We start from the raw sequence: 17,825 nt of genomic DNA on the forward strand, positions 1-17,825 counted from the left end.
ATTCGCTTAGAGTTTACTCCAGCCAGTTTTTCATTATAATGGCCTTCTGAGGATAAATTTTGCGTGATAAGTTTTCTAAGGTGATTCGCCTCAATATCGCAAGGCCAGGTCTAAGGCAAACAGTATTTGTTCCATAACTGCCGCGAACACCCCACGTAAATATTCTTGCCTTAATAAAATTCACCTTTTTACTGGTACAGGCATACCCATACTGGTAGCAGAAATGTTGGCAGACTTGAAAACAAAAAAAGAAAGATTACCGGTCATTTTTTACGGCGAAGCTGTTTATGGCTAGGTTCTGGCGGATCTGGTGTCCGTGGAAATTCAACAACAATTTTTAAAACTTGAGCCAATCGCAAAGATAGTGCAATACCATGCCGACACGCCGCGGAGGTGAAGCAGGCGTTGAGCACTCTCCATACGGGGACAGATCGCGAAGATAGTGCAATACTGGGCCGATCCCGAAGTTAACGCTATGTCGGGCCGACCGGCGGCGCAGGTGAAGCAGGCGTTGAGCACTCCCCGTACGTGGACCGACCCCGAAGACAGTGCAATGCCGCGCCGACCCGCGGTGGAGGTGCAGTTCACCATAAAGGATCCAATATACCCAGCGTCGCTGGCGATCCTTCTTCGCAGAGCGAAAGAGCACTGAATTTAGTTTTTCATCTATTTAACCGCCTTTTAATGGTTATTGCTTGGAATTTTTTTACCGTGAGACGCGAGATGGGTTTTTTTCTTTTTTCTTTTGCTGCAAGAAAGTACGTCTACGCGCCCAGTGCACACTTTATTGAACTTATCGAGCCTAGGAGATCGATATATGTATTTCAATCACACTAAAAGCATAAAGATGCCATGAATTTTAAGTACGTTCAGCTATTCGGAGAAAAAAATACAGTCTAATTCGGGCTACACTAATGAGAGCAACGTAATACGAGCTATGATAAGAATAATATTGCAGTGCGGCATCTATCTCGTGGCCGCATGAAAAAACACAAGCTTGCATTCGGTGAATATTCTAGCTTATATCAATGCATAAAGAGTTCTTCAATTGAGATAAAATACTTGCGTCTTTGTAGAAGTGAAATTGCCACAGATGTAAGACTCAATAAGGACTGGGAAACGGAAAGAATAAATTAATGAAGGAATGGAAGCTTTATGTTCATGCTGATGCCGAATGCCGGCGTCTATAAATTTTGTCCATGGGGCCCCTATATTTCCTGTTGTGGATATCTAGGCAGCCTAAGTTAAGCCAAAATACTTATATTTTAGGCTCGCAAAACTCATGATTCCACTGACTCGGGCTCAGACCGACCGGTGAGACTGAGACAGCCAAGGTGTTTTGCTGAATTAGACTCCTACTTAGCCCGGCTTAGCCATATTTTTAACCAGAACCGGATAGGTACTTTTTTCATCTCCAGTATTTTGCAAGGACAAAAAAAGGATTGCGTTAGAGAAAGTAGCCAGTGTGGCGTATTTTGTGATCTGTGAGTAACTTCGCTTCGGGATGTCGAGGTTGGGGGTAGTTTGTCCTCGAGTAGGCAGTGAATTCTTTCCTTCTGTTTCATTTTTCTTTGCCAGTATATTCAATCGAAGAGTATATCGGCACAAAAAATATGTAACTAATAACACGGGAGTTACGCATGTTGGCGGAATGCGTTCAGAAGGATTGCATACTATCAACATAGTACGTGTCACTCAAGCACACTTCACAAGAACTTGGCTACACAACTGATGACGTGTCGGCCTATGTCTTCAAACCTTCATTTAACAGACATACGCCTTTAGCTGTATTCGCTCAAGCTCACTGCATCCATGAATACACAGTCAGATTCAGTGGGGCTTTCACTACTTCGCCTTCACATTTGACGAAAAAAGAAATGTGGAGTCACATATGTGATACTGACCCAGTGATCAAAGTCGCATTCTTGAAAAAGTTCGAAGTGCGATGAGCCCGATGAAATACGCATATATGTGGATGAGCGTAAGTGAATCGATGTATTGGCATCAGTTAGGGCTGTTAGGCATGAACGAGTGCTGTTCATTATATATCCGCTTAAATTTGAACGTCCATGAGTGTGAGTGGACACAAATGTTAGCTTGAATTATACGTGTTAGTATAAGCAGACAAGCGTGAAAGCGAGTGTGTGGCAGTAAGTGTTGGCAGACGTGACCGTGAACGAGACTTTGAAGCGAACTCTGGTATTGCTTTAAATTATCAGTGAATCCTATAGTGAGTTGGTTCATCACATCAATTCAGTACCCACAGGTTGAAATCAAGTAAGCAAGTGTACCAATCCACGAGCTTGAAACGGGACTCCATTAGTAAGACTGAGTTCATTATCCTGTTAATTTGAATGAGCCCAATTGAGTGTGAGTCCGTTCGTCCAAGTGTAGCTGCCAGAGTTCGGCGCCTTTCTTGGTAAAAAATGTGTCCAACTGGGTCCTCTTCTCCTAGGTATACTTGCAAATAGGGTCCAAAGGAGTGCAGCCTTCTTCGGAAACGCTAATAAAAGCTTCGCCTCAGTTGGTCCCCACGCCATCTGGGATGCGCACGTTCTTTTTCTTGCCGTGTGTGTTTTCAATAAATATGTTAAACGTACCTTTAAATCAGGAAAGGGTCTGAGACTTCATTCTGTAAAAAAATATCGGTTTCTTGCAACTAATGTTTGTGTACAGCACTGCTTCCATCAAGTCGTGCCCTATAATTCTGTATAAAGACAGATGCTTTCCATTATATGGCGACGACGGCAGAGCCGCTGTCGTAGTAAAAACAAACCGTGCTTGAGAACTACCTGTCCTTCTAATAATATTTCAAGAAAATGCGATGCATTGTTAATTGCGGCTCGGTGGTGCACCACGACGTCCCGTTCTGCCTCAAACTCACTTGCGGTTTGTCACTTACATGACTTGCCGCGGAGCCGAGCCTTGCAGGTTTGTTCACGCCGCGGCCGGCACCCTGCTAATTGCGGGGAAGGCAAAAAGGTTTTACGTGTTAGGAACACTAGCTGAAAGAGTTAGTACGCGCATAAGTAATCACGCTGTCCCTCCGCGTCATGTTTGCTTCCAGCGACATTTCGCGCATCTGCTCTTCAGCCATCCTTTCAGGAGAAACCGTGCACCACTGCCTTCTCCTTTGGGTTATTTTTATGCTAATAGATCGCACCTGGGAGCGTAACGAAGTCAGAGCAAACAAGTCTTTGTGCTTTACTCTCCCATGCGAGCTGTCAAGCTGCATATAGGAAGGCCCTGTGCTGAACTGCTGATAAACGTGTACATTATACACGAGTTACAGTGCAATAATGAGAAAGGCTTAGTTAGAAGACCCTCATAATGATGCCAGCGGAGAATTGCGGCTATCAGCCTCCATAAAGTCGAAAAGATAAAAAGAAAAGTCAGATGGCACAGTAGTACCTTCGCTTACTGTTCTTCTCGCTCATATCTGTTGCGTGCTAGCTGTGGAACCTTGCGACAGAGCGGGGAAATACTTGAAATAGAACGTTTATTCATAGCACTGTCTAGCGTAAGCAGATAATTCAGAGCATCAATATAGCTGGTTGCCATTAAATCCAGATGTTTGGAAGGGAGGACTGCACAACATATAGCAACTTAGGATACTCGTTGTGAACCTCTGGTACACTGGATTCACGTAGAAGACATATGGCGCCAGCCGAACAGTCGGCTGGGGCGCTATAACGTAAAACTATTCCAAACTTTTCTATTCTAATTCTATAATCAGCCCTCCGCGATTGGTCAAAAACATTTTTGGACCACCCCCTTTCCACCTGTCTGTCAAGCGACGCCACGAAAACCGCGAAAGCTCCTCATGTGATGTAACGTGTACACACGGATTATGCATGATTTGACCGGGAAAAAGAAAAATAGTAATTTCTGATTCGACGCCTCTTCGCCATTAGCCCTCGGCTATTGGTCAAAAGTTTTCGGGCTGCACCCACTTCAACTGCCTCTGACGCGACGTCAAAAATCCGCAAAAACTCACCGCGTCAAAGTGACGTGTACGGGATGAAGATGCATAATTATGCCGAACAAAACTGAATTTTCTTTTGAAAAGCCGCAGGCTGCCCCGTTCCGAAAGGAATAAAAGATGGCTCCGGCCGATCACTCAGGCACTGACTACTCGCACCTGTCGGAGAGCATGGGTTCATTTACGTGTAATAAATCTTTTTGCGTGGTCGTGTAGCGTTTTCGAGCACTTTCGGTACGTTTTGGACCTCGTTCTGTCCACTCTTCTTTGCTGAGAATCCGTTTTAGCGTCATTCTTAAGCTTCCGTTGCATGCCGCCACGATTGTCGACGAGCCACCGCAAGCTAAGTAAGGGAAAGCGGACCAATCGCACACATCGGCACCACCCTCTTCCTCCGGTTATCAATTTTCAGTGCAGTGGCTCAGCCCTATCGAATCCCTCTCCACTCGAGCGTGATTCTCGCCTCTTGTGAGCCAATTAGATAATCAAGCCGCTCAGTGTAGGCATTGTTATACGTTTTTTAAGCAAACAAAAGTGACAGCCTATGAACGAGGAGAGCGTTTGATTGGTTTGTTCAGACAACCCTGCGGGTGATCGCCCGAAGCTTGCGTCAGCGGTTACGCAAACTTGACGTCAGGAGATTGGAATAAAAACATATTGGAATAATTTTAAGTTATAGGGCCCCTGGTTATTGGAGTAAGAAGACAGCAGGAAGCAAAATGCCGAGACGAACTGCCGGTAATGCGGCGAGCGCCGTTGCCGATAATACTCGTCATTGCCGAAGAAGGAGCGAGAGTGCCTTTTCTCCAGTGCAACTGCGGGACTAGAAACTGGTAACATTTCTCGGCTGCTCTGACTACCACACCGAGAGCGCCTTTTGCAGCCGAGCAGTGCATTTATGCGATGAATAAGAACCATGCAAAAGTATCCGGAGGGAATCAATCCGATAATCCGAACAAAAGCAGCCGTTCGGGAAGCTCTGCAGCGTTCTAAACCAACCATTTAGAGATGTCATTAGGTGCTCAGCTTAAAAATGCGTAGGTGCAGCGGTGGCACAGAGGTAGAACACCCACCTCGCGTGCAAGAGGTCCGTGGTTCGAATCCCGGTGCCGCGCAATTTTCCACCGGATTAACAAAAAAAAATCCGCGTGTTGATAAAATTGCATAAACAGGCCTGGAGTGTGGCCTGATGCCGGTGACCAGAACCGGTAACGCACTCCCACACCAGAGCAGGATTGGCCACCCTGGTGCAGTACTTGGCCACAACCTCCTATATGAACACAACAATCAAACCCCGGCCCTCAGTCCCCAGCAGCTGCGAAGCAACTGACCACGGCGGCGGTCAGACCTGCGACGCTGCAGAGGGTGCTAAGAATCCCTGGCTCCGGACAGGCCGCCATTGGAATATGAACCTGCCAACGTTTAACGCAAGAACATTATCTAGTGAGGCGAGTATAGCAGTGCTATTGGAAGAATTAGAAGGCAGTAAGTGGGATATAATAGGGCTCAGTGAAGTTAGGAGGGCAAAAGAAGCATATACAGTGTTAAGGAGTGGGCACGTCCTGTGCTACCGGGGCTTAGCGGAGAGACGAGAACTAGGAGTCGGATTCCTGATTAATAAGAATATTGCTGGTAACATACAGGAACTCTATAGCATTAACGAGAGGGTGGCATGTCTTGTTGTGAAACTTAATAAGAGGTACAAAATGAAGGTTGTACAGGTCTACGCCCCTACATCCAGTCATGATGACCAGGAAGTCGAAAGCTTCTACGTGGAATCGGCGATGGGTAGAGGGAAAACAAAATACACTATACTGATGGGCGATTTCAATGCCAAGGTAGGCAAGAAGCATGCTGGAGACAAGGCAGTGGGGGAATATGGCATAGGCACTAGGAATAGCAGGGGGGAGTTATTAGTAGAGTTTGCAGAACAGAATAATATGAGGATAATGAATACCTTCCTCCGCAAGCGGAATAACCGAAAGTGGACATGGAGGAGCCCGAACGGCGAGACTAGAAATGAAATAGATTTCATACTCTGCGCTAACCCTGGCATCATACAAGATGTGGACGTGCTCGGTAAGGTGCGCTGCAGTGACCACAGGATGGTAAGAACTCGAATTAGCCTAGACCTGAGGAGGGAACGGAGGAAACTGGTACATAAGAAGCCGATCAATGAGTTAGCGCTAAGAGGGAAAATAGAGGAATTCCGGATCAAGCTACAGAACAGGTATTCGGCTTTAAGTTACGAAGAGGACCTTAGTGTTGAAGCAATGAACGACAATCTTGTGGGCATCATTAAGGAGTGTGCAATAGAAGTCGGTGGTAACTCCGTTAGACAGGATACCAGTAAGCTATCGCAGGAGACGAAAGATCTGATCAAGAAACGCCAATGTATGAAAGCCTCTAACCCTACAACTAGAATAGAATTGGCAGAACTTTCGAAGTTAATCAACAAGCTTAAGACAGCTGACATAAGGAAGTATAACATGGATAGAATGGAACAAGCTCTCAGGAACGAAGGAAGCCTAAAAGCAGTGAAGATGAAACTACGAATTGGCAAGAATGAGATGTATGCGCTAAGAGACAAAGCCGGCAATATAATTACTAATATGGATGAGATAGTTCAAGTGGCTGAGGAGTTCTATAGAGATTTATACAGTACGAGTGGCACCCACGATGATAATGGAAGAGAGAATAATCTAGAGGATTTCGATATCCCAGAAGTAACGCCGGAAGAAGTAAAGAAAGCCTTGGGAGCTATGCAAAGGGGGAAGGCAGCGGGGGAGGATCAGGTAACAGCAGATTTGCTGAAGGATGGTGGGCAGATTGTTCTAGAAAAACTGGCCACCCTGTATACACAATGCCTCAAGACCTCGAGCGTACCGGAATCTTGGAAGAACGCTAACATAATCCTAATCCATAAGAAAGGCGACGCCAAAGACTTGAAAAATTATAGACCGATTAGCTTACTGTCCATTGCCTACAAAGTATTTACTAAGGTAATTGCAAATAGAATCCGGAACACCTTAGACTTCCGTCAACCAAAGGACCAGGCAGGATTCCGTAAAGGCTACTCAACAATAGATCATATTCACACTATCAATCAGGTGATAGAGAAATGCGCGGAATATAACCAACCATTATATATAGCTTTCATTGATTACGAGAAAGCGTTTGATTCAGTCGAAACCTCAGCAGTCATGGAGGCATTGCGGAATCAGGGTGTAGACGAGCCGTATGTAAAAATACTGAAAGATATCTATAGCGGCTCCACAGCCACTGTACTCCTCCATAAAGAAAGCAACAAAATCCCAATAAAGAAAGGCGTCAGGCAGCGAGATACGATCTCTCCAATGCTATTCACAGCGTGTTTAGAGGAGGTATTCAGAGACCTGGATTGGGAAGAATTGGGGATACGAGTAAATGGAGAATACCTTAGTAACTTGCGCTTCGCTGATGATATTGCCTTGCTTAGTAACTCAGGGGACCAACTGCAATGCATGCTCACTGATCTGGAGAGGCAGAGCAGAAGGGTGGGACTAAAAATGAATCTGCAGAAAACTAAAGTAATGTTTAACAGTCTCGGAAGGGAACAGCAGTTTACGATAGCTAGCGAGGCACTGGAAGTGGTAAGAGAATACATCTACTTAGGACAGGTAGTGACTGCTGATCCAGATCATGAGAGTGAAATAATCAGAAGAATAAGAATGGGCTGGGGTGCGTTTGGCAGGCATTCGCAGATCATGAACAGCAGGTTGCCATTATCCCTCAAGAGAAAAGTGTATAACAGCTGTGTCTTACCAGTACTCACGTACGGGGCAGAAACCTGGAGGCTTACGAAAAGGGTTCTACTTAAATTGAGGACGACGCAACGAGCTATGGAAAGAAGAATTAGGTGTAACGTTAAGGGATAAGAAAAGAGCACATTGGGTGAGGGAACAAACGCGCGTTAATGACATCTTAGTTGAAATCAAGAAAAAGAAATGGGCATGGGCAGGACATGTAATGAGGAGGGAAGATAACCGATGGTCATTAAGGGTTACGGACTGGATTCCGAGGGAAGGGAAGCGTAGCAGAGGGCGACAGAAAGTTAGGTGGGCAGATGAGATTAGGAAGTTTGGAGAGTCAACATGGCCACAATTAGTACATGACCGGGGTAGTTGGAGAAGTATGGGAGAGGCCTCTGCCCTACAGTAGGCGTAATCAGGCTGATGATGATGATGATTATTAAAAATGCGTGTCGGCAACTTTTTTTTTTTAACTATTACACCATTCAGTTCTTGCGCCAATCAATTTCCAGTTTGACTTTCTAATGAAACTAAAGTAAGCACTTATCTGCGCTTCATTTTTGCAGCTTTCTCTTTAGTGTACACCTCTGCGTCGATGAATTTCGCCAAGGATTATGCAGCGTTTTACAGTGAAGTATTATATGACTAGGATACCGGTATTTCATTGTTTCGCAGTTGAAAACTCAACAAATCACAGCGGGAGGCGTGTGCCACTTGCGCCGCTGGGTTCCTTGTAGCCCCACCTGACGACACGCGGCTCCACGCATCCGCTGCCGCGGCGGCGCCATCGTTGCGGCGGAAACGCAGAAAGGTTGCCTGTGGCTTAGCTCAGCTAACCCCGGATATGCAAAGCGAATGCTTCTTTTAGCCTTTGTTATGTCTTGGTTTCACTTGGTTAACCTTTGATCTAGCTCTAATTATTATACTTTATTATACTTAGGCATACAATCATCGTTAAGCCAGGTATGATGACTGGGCCTAGGTCGGTGGCTAGACATGACTGTGATTAGGCTTCGGTAGACACACATCGTTCGACGGTGTGACACCTGTTGTGCCACAAGGAAAGCGCAAGTGCTAGACTTGCAAAGAGACGCCGCGAACATGCGGAGCGTCGAAGCACAAACGGACAGGGCGTGAGCGCGGTCGCTGTATTGATCTCGGCGGTGTGACGCTTGTTGCGCTTCTCGACGTGTGACGCTTCTCCAGTGAAGCAGCTCGCTGGGCGACATTCGCAGGGTGGTCACACGCAGCTTGGCGACGAAGGCTCCAAGCCTCCCGCTCCCGCGTGACGCTACGAGAAGATGGCCTGGCCTCGCTCACATCCATGGCCGACGTTGGCCATGTATGAGAGCGCTGCGCTCCTCTTAGCCAGGCGGGTGGCGAGTCACATGGTCAGGCGACGACCCAGCTGCGGAGAGCGCATGTGCCAAGCCTGCGGCGGCGACGGGACTCGACGCAGCGATTCGCGTGATGCGTTGCCAAGGCTACTGCGCAGCTATGGTCCAACGAAGGTTTAATTGCTGGCGGCGGCGAAACTCAGCTTAACGCGGTTAGTAAATTTCTCGCTTTAAAAGAGTCAGAAAAGTCACCTTCGCGCATAGCATCCGCTGGAAGCGTTCCCTAATGAAGTTTACGGTTGTATGAGCTGCAGTTTCCATGAAGCGGCAATTCTAGCATACGAAGCAGATTGACGCAACTACACGTTCATGTGTAAAAAAAAAGAAGCAGCCTAACAATTCATGTCATTTCTGTTCCGATAGCGTTATGAAAAGACCACACATAGTTAAGACTCCCCAAGAGCAACTTGAACACGAGGAATGGCGACGGAAACAGCAACGTCACTATACAGAAGGGTGTCGTGCTCAGCCTAAGATCGACCCATTTCAAGGCTACGTCACGTTGGTATATATATATATATATATATATATATATATATATATATATATATATATATATATATATATATATATATATGCGTGTGTGTTCGCACGTATGTATTGCACAATTTAAGTATATATGCGGTAACGACATAGAAAACCACGCCAGAATTCTTTTGCCGATGGCGGTCGACGGTAATGCAGTTAGCTTAGCATTCGAGCAATGTAGCGCATCATGGTATTTGTGAAGGTACGCTTATGTTATGACTTTTGTGGTCGTTGCTAGACTTCCATTCCTTCTACTATAAGCAACACACTATGGTACTGTTCAACTTTGCTAGCACAGTTGGTTCCTTAGGTCGCCCATGAGTGGGATCACAAAGCTTGAGTGACGACGTTGGCACGACAACGACGACATTTCGACGACGGTTGGACAAAGGGTGTACATTGGCGACTGTTTACAGACAACACAATGACGACGACGGTTTGACAATGGCGGCACAATCACCATTGAATGACGACCGTATGAGTACGTTAAAACGAAGAATTGACGTGACTGAAAGAGAAAAGTTGTATGACGACGACGGCATCAATGCAATGGGACGCCGTTGGAAGAGCAATGACCGTGGTAAGACGACAGCTTGACGACAACGACAACATGGTAGTGGCGTGACGATTGTTTAATGACAAGGTAGTGAAGAGCTTCAGATGACGGCGTTGGACTCGCGACGATGGAATGACCACGAGGGCATCACGATGACCACATGACAACGTATGCGCAACAATGACTGCATGACGACAACACAATGACGACAATGGCACAACAACGGTATGAGGACAATGGGATGGGTACAAGTGCCTGACGACTGTAATGTGACGACGACTTTATCAAGTGGCCGGCTTGATGACGATGGCCTGACAAGAGTCGAATACCGAACTGGAATGATGAAGTCATCACGAGTCTACAATGGTAGAGGGACAGTGAATGCCTAACGACTTTGTGACGATGATGGCGTGATGACGATGGCATGGCAAGAGTCTCGTGCCAAAGCTTGAGTGAAGGCCATGACACACATCCACGACGCCCAAGCCAGTTAGAGAACTACGGATGTGGGACAATGGGCCCATGTAAGAGGCTAAATATATAGATAGATAGATAGATAGATAGATAGATAGATAGATAGATAGATAGATAGATAGATAGATAGATAGATAGATAGATAGATAGATAGATAGATAGATAGATAGATAGATACGCTCGAAACAGCTGAAGTAAGCAAAGGACGCTAATCGCCTCATATCCAGCTTTCAGCGGTGAAAACGATGATGGTTGGATGGATACTACGAGGCAGTGCGTTGCGCCACCAGGGCCTTGATGTTATTGTGCCTAATGTCCAACCTATGTTTAGTGCTATATTTAGTAATGCCCAACCTCTTTGCAAGTCGCTACGACGAAGAGCATAAAGCGCACCTTCGCATTCTATTTGAGCTGCTCGATGAACACGGCCCAGTCCTAAAATCCCAGAAATAATTTTTTGGAGTTGAAGCCTTGGATTTTGTCAGCCATCGAATTTCGCCCCAAGGCATCAAGCCACTGGAAAAACGGGTGCGGAAATCGAGGGCTTCCGTCTGGGGCCTCCTTCCAAAAGCCACACGGATTTCTGCGGCATCCAGTTTTCACAGGCGTTTCATACCATCCTGTGCCCAAGTTCTGCAGCCACTTACTGACCTGCTACGTCGCACCCCGCCCACACACACAAAAAAAACATCTACCTTGCACTGGTCCTCGGAACACGAACGCCCCTTCCCGCAAACGAAAACCCCGGTTCATGTCTCTACTGTGACTGACTCCTTCGCTGCCCGACGCGCCAACTCGCTTTATGGTAAACGCGTCGATCATTGCAGCAGGGGCAGTACTGAGTAACACAATGGCACAAACTAGAGGCCACCGAGCGTCTTCTCATAGCGCCCCAAACTACAGAAGCTCACTTCCACTGGTCCTCGGAGCACGAACACCCCTTTCCGGAAGCTAAAACCCCGGTTAGCATTTCCACTGTTGCTGACTCATCCGTTGCTCGACGCACCAACTTGCTTTAAGGTAGACGCGTCAATCACGGCAGTGGGGCAGTACTGATCAGCACGATGGCACAAAGTAGAGGCGACTGGGCGTCTTCTCAAAGCACCTGAAACTACAGGTACTCGCTACAGAAGCTCAGGCACAAGCAGTGGCCATCTTCCTCTTTTTTGATTTTGTCTGCCTGTTAACTCGAAGTACTATGAATTCAAATACTTTCGTAAATATCAGAATTTTATCTAGTCATATATAGTTATGGCGCCTCCTCGCAAGGTGCGCACAATTGAAGAAGTGACTTGTAGATTCCCCAGTGTGGATGTGAGCTGTAATATGAGGCTATCATCATCCTATATACGGCGGCTGCAACAGGGCTCAGCCGACCACTGTGCAGCGAGCAGCACAAGCCGCAGGCCGCCGTCGACACTGGGCGGACAGTTAACTTCGTTCTCCAGGAAATACCGCAAACATACCGCCGCGAAAGCCTCCATTGCGTGCTGCTGAAAGTGCGGCCCGACATGTTCGCTGTCAAAACCCTCAAGTTCACGTTTTCTAAAATGTGGCGCGGTAGGTTCATTCCAAAAACCCTCGAATACGTGCTACCGAAAATCAGGCACGGCGGCTTCTACGAGGGCAGCCCCACCTGTGGTCAGCCGAAAATGCGGCCCGACCGCTTCGCCGTGAAGACCCTCGTGTGCAGGAAGCACAAAATTAGGCGCGGGAGTGTGGCCTAGCAGACTCTCACGTGCGAGCAGACTAAACTGGGGCCCCGAAGCTTCGCCCTAATGATAACCGTCAACATAGACGTAATGGACGGTCTGGTCTATGGTGCCGTAGGGAACCTCAACCATACCGAGGTATAAGGGTCGGGACTCGCAATAAGAGTGTGGCTCAAGTTCGACTGTGCTGCCAGAGCAAGAATGTCAACGCTAAAGGCCTCATCGTTCAGCAGTGTAGTACGAAGCGCGGTGCGCCCCGAATGGGTACCATGTGAACAACGCACGGTGACCACAATCTTAGAGAGTAAGTTTGAAATCACATGTTGCCGCACGCAGTTTCCCGTGGTGCAGACTGGTGTAACGCTCATTCATATGTCTCAGGGTGGTACATATGCTAGCGTTGTTTACCAATGCAACAAATGTACCCCCAGAAACTTGCGTAGTGACTCTTAGTCGAACCACTTCACTTGATGGCATTCGCATCACGAACGCTGTATATGACTTCACGTTTTACCACGCCGCCGAAAACCAAGATCGAGAACTGCGTGAAAAATTCTGCTGAAACAGCGTCGTCCTGACACAATCATCCAAGGTTGCTTCGCATTGCTCGATCAGCCCCACCGATTGGTCCTCTGCTATGTCATCGTACGTTCTCCAGCTGCACACTGGCTTGACGTCATGTACAAATACATTTTAGTGCGAGTGCCCCTACACTTTTTTTTCCGAGACGCGGGGCCATTCTTCACACGACAACACCGGCTACAGGGGTGTCGCGTCAGCGAAAAGAACTGAGCCCCGGGCCTCGCGGGAAAGGGGGGGGGTGTATATACAAACAAGGAAATGGGGATGCGCCAATTAAACTCGTACTAGCACCGCACGTAGACTTTGCTGACCTACACTGTAAACGGAAATAACTCCGAGGTGGGAGTAGAACGCTTGTCCTCTAGCGACCCCCCGGTTCGGAGTTTATTTTGCTCCGTATGATCGGAGTAGAATTTTTACTCCGTGCGAGCGGAATTTTTGCGTGGAATTATGAGAGTTTATTTTTCTGCCTTTTCTTGATTTTTTGCTTTGCAATGGACGGAGTTTTTTCGAGGTGCAACGGGAGTATAAAAAGAGGCATCGCGTGAGTTTGCGTGAACATCTTTACATGCAGAGGCTGCTGGTCAAATTTCGGAATACGCACACGAGACTGCGTCAAATTCGACGAAACAAGTCAATGAAAGCACATATATCATAACATACATAAACATTTCAGAAATACCCAATGCAGAAATTTGAAAGACATCCTACGTAGACGCGATACTCAAGAAGCAACGGTGCCAGTATATATAGCCACGATACTGTGTGCCTCGAAACCGCCTAGGGAGCAGCTGTGCTGTTTTCAGAATTACGACTCACATGCTCGTTCATACGAGATCTGCCTCGCTGAAATTAACAGAATATCTTAATCAACACAAAACTGTTAATTCAGAATAGTGAGAGAAAAAAAATTAATGGCGTAATTTTTCAAAATTATCGTGCCATTCTGTGAGTGCTGAAGTGACTTCGCACACTACCGGCGTTCGCGGCCAAAAAGTAGTGCGTTAGTTACAGTAAGCAAGTAAAATGTAAGTGCGTGTGCTTCATAGCAAAATTAAGTTTTTGCCATATAGTGGTAGCGTAGCAAGAAATTATTACGTGTGAGCATGACTCGCAGCAGCCGACGTAACACCAAAAAATGCGCAGTCATACATTTTATACACCGCACTACTTGCTCTGCGTCCAAGCAATCTCTCCCGGTTGTGAAAAGGAGCAACATTGCTGATCTGTCGAGTGAATCCTTAAACTCGGAGCCAGCAGGCATGCGTCTAAATCAGTGTCTCGGATAGAGCGTAATGTTAATGCAATATCGGAAGCAACGACGTGACCAAAACCTATATGCGCGTTAACAATTCGATTCACATCGCTCAATAAGAAGCTTTATTTACAGTACGCATACTTATGTCCTACCGTTTTTTCTTCGGGCGAGGATATCCGTTCACAGATACATAAAAACAGTTGCTTGCACTCCGGTCTTTCTCACTGGCAACACAGCACCGCAACGAACTTGGGGTACGCCATTTGTGCGCGACTAGCATGGATGTTGTCGCTCGAACAGTGGCTGCTGTTGCCACTGCTACGCGGTCCTTTCAAGCATTACACCGGACGTTGTCACCATGTATTCACAAGGACAACCAAGTCGCATTTCACGTACTGAAGAACACAAGCCAGGGTCATGCAGCACGAAAACACAGTCAGAACCTGAGCCGACGTCATGAGCCAGTGAGCAGCTTCGAGGTATACCTAAGCCTTTTTCCGCACTTGAAAACGTTGCTCTTGCATTCATCGTTGTAAGCAAAGCGATTAGAGCTAACGTACTTGAAGCTGAGCTACATTGAGCTTCAGGCATGCCTATAACACTTTCTGGAAGGAAATACTGGAAACAAATTGACGAAACGCTGTCACGGAACGACACTTCACAGATGTAGACAAACCGTCAGCCATGAGCACTGCCGGCTCCGCCGAACGCGCCCGGTCGCTGGCAAGGCGCACAGCCTCATGGGAAGCGCCACGTGACCAACCAGTTTCGGCGGAGGGGAGTTTTTTAAAACTCCCTGTCGGAGTTTCACGGGAGAACAAGATTTTGAAGCGGAGTAAAATCGCGTCATGTCGCCTTCATACTCCCGCAGCTAGCCAGCGGAGTGAAACGAGGGAATGGCGCTGTTTTGCTCCGATACATCGGAGTAAATCTTTCAGGAGGGGATGTTTTAGGGCACATCACCTGTTAAAAACTCCCAGGTGGGTTTATTTATGTTTACAGTGTAGGTGCAGTGCCTAACTCCGAGGGTATTGTGTTGGCCTGAGTGTATGGATCGCCAGGTGCGCAACACGATGGAGAGAGAGAGAGAGAGCTAAACATTTATTTTTTAACAGAATGTTTGCACAATGGTCCGAGCTCCTTAAGTCCAGGGCGCCGCTGTCCTCGGCCACCCGCTTGACCCGTTTTATGGACATCGAAACAATGGGGATGTCTAAAAACATACACTCCTTCCTGAACAGTATGTGCCCCTAATTTTGACGGGTAATTTCAACGTAAACTTTGAGGATGCCCACAACGCCAGGTTCGTACAGTGTGTGCAAGAAGAGCTCGGCAGCGAATTTGTGTAATTTACACAATGCAGCTATTCGCGCACCGGTTCATGTTCCGACTTTTTATCTACGAACATCAAAGTACACTTACTGCTCTGCTGAGTGTCCTTCTCGACCTACTTTTGTGACCATGAAGTACACCTGAATGTGTCTAAATAAACCTATAATAATAAAGACACGATTTTAAATATACTTACTACATGCAGTTACCGTGTTCAGTCAGTTTACGGCGGTATCCTATAGAGACGCTCCTCCAGCTCACGTTGTGACTGTGCTGCGTGTGCCGCGTAGTCCTGTGCCTTTTTACACATTGCCGCATGGTGCCACAAACAAGCAGCCTTGACAACGCGCAGTGCTCTTGTTCTAGGCAGCCTGGCATAGAATCATGCCATACGGGAGGTAGACATCATGGTACAAGGGAAAGCGTGTTGTGTCGCCTTGGTCTGGTGTGACAGGCCCACAGCGCTGGAAAACCGAAAATCCCAACGCACGAATGTGGCAGGAATGCTTGAACGAATCTACACACCCGCGAGTGCGCGTGACGCTTCTATGGAGCTTAATTTTAAGAAATATGTGCTGAAACAAATACACCTCATCGTATTCCAACTAAATTAAACTCACGACTATGCATTATGCAAAAAAAGGTGAGGCATACAGACAGGACACAACAGTAGAGAAGTTGACAACTCGAACGCCGACTATGGGCGTCTTGCGCTGGAGTTTGAGGTGTAGTAGCGGCGCCTGGTGGCGGCGCGGGAAACGACATTTGGGTCGTACCAGCTTGGGTCGTATTAAGCCCTGGCTGTGGCGAAGCACGTTTCTAGGCCGAGTTTTGCGTCGATTCGCACTTTTTTCTGCCCTGTTGCGAGTGCGAAAAGGCTCGTCACTTCTCACAGACCGCGTCGACCACGCTGCGAGCTCGCCGCAGCCTATAGCTTAACGAAAACGGACTCTCCGTGTGCCGTAATGCTGTGAGCAGAAGGAATCGGTGACGCCGATCCGGAGAGACCTGGCCCAGCCTCGAAAAGGCGTCACCGTCATTACTTCTGCGCCGTGGGCTGCCATGAACAAGAAGGCCTGAATCCCAACATCAGATTCTACCGTTTTCCTTCAAGGCCTCACGAAGTGGAGCGACGGGCGCACTGCATAGTTGCAGTTCGTCGCGCTGAGTAAGCGAAACTTCGCGCCGTGCTGTCTGGTTCGCCTGTCTTGAAGCTTGCTTGATTATCTGAGTTCTAAATTTTGGTCTTTTGTACCTACAGTCCCGACAGCAGACCGACATAGCAGCAGGCATGGCTGGTAATTCACGATTCGAGACCCGGCCACAGCGATTAATTAACAATTCGACCGATGCGAAGTGGTGAAGTGACCAGGTGTGTGCAAATGACCACAAATGGTCGGGTTGATTCGGTGACAATTCACTACTCCACTACGAGCAGCACAAGTTAGAGAGTCAAATGTGCTCATACTTGACCTCAAGCCAGCATGTTGTGGCAGCGCAGCAAGGTAGTATTCACTACAGCAGATCGATGTTGGAGCGCTGTCCTTAAAAGTCGCATCAAGCGAGCTGCGCAAAAGCTCGCGCTGCAGCGGGATTCGCACGTACGTGCGCGCTCATATGCATTGCATCAGTTATTACCATTTACTAAAAGGGACAGATGGCCGCTACTACAACGCAGGCATAACTACTTGTTTAGCGGCATGCAGTAAACAAAGATTGCAGGAGGCCCGCCGTTTCGCGGCATGTCGAAAGACCGCTGCCGTCGCGGCGCGTACGATCGTGCGCTCGAGCAGTTCGTACATCGCGACGCGTACCGTCGTGTTCTCGAGCAGTTCCGTACACATGATGTCTGCTTATCGCTGTTGTAGATTCATTTATAGCAAGCATTTCCTCGCGTTTGTGCGCCTGAATCTAGCAGCGTGCAAACCTTACCTGAAGTTCCACTTCGTACGCGACTCGCTTCACTTGCGATTGACACCGCGCTAAAACTTCGCCGCTTGATTCTTGAACGGCGTACATGTATTCGGCACTGCATAATTTCTTGCCTTTACGCAGCGTGCCACCCCTGAAAAAATCTTCGGCGCCCGATATTTGCTGCAGGCCGTGTTAGACACAACCGAAAGTGGCGGGTCGATATTGTAAACGTGCTTTCCGAAGAAGACGACCGAGCTTGGTGCGACCCATTTTTGGACAGAGGGCGCTTTTTATCACCT

This window comes from Dermacentor andersoni, chromosome 7 (assembly GCF_023375885.2).
Source record: "Dermacentor andersoni chromosome 7, qqDerAnde1_hic_scaffold, whole genome shotgun sequence".
NCBI classification, from domain to species: domain Eukaryota; kingdom Metazoa; phylum Arthropoda; class Arachnida; order Ixodida; family Ixodidae; genus Dermacentor; species Dermacentor andersoni.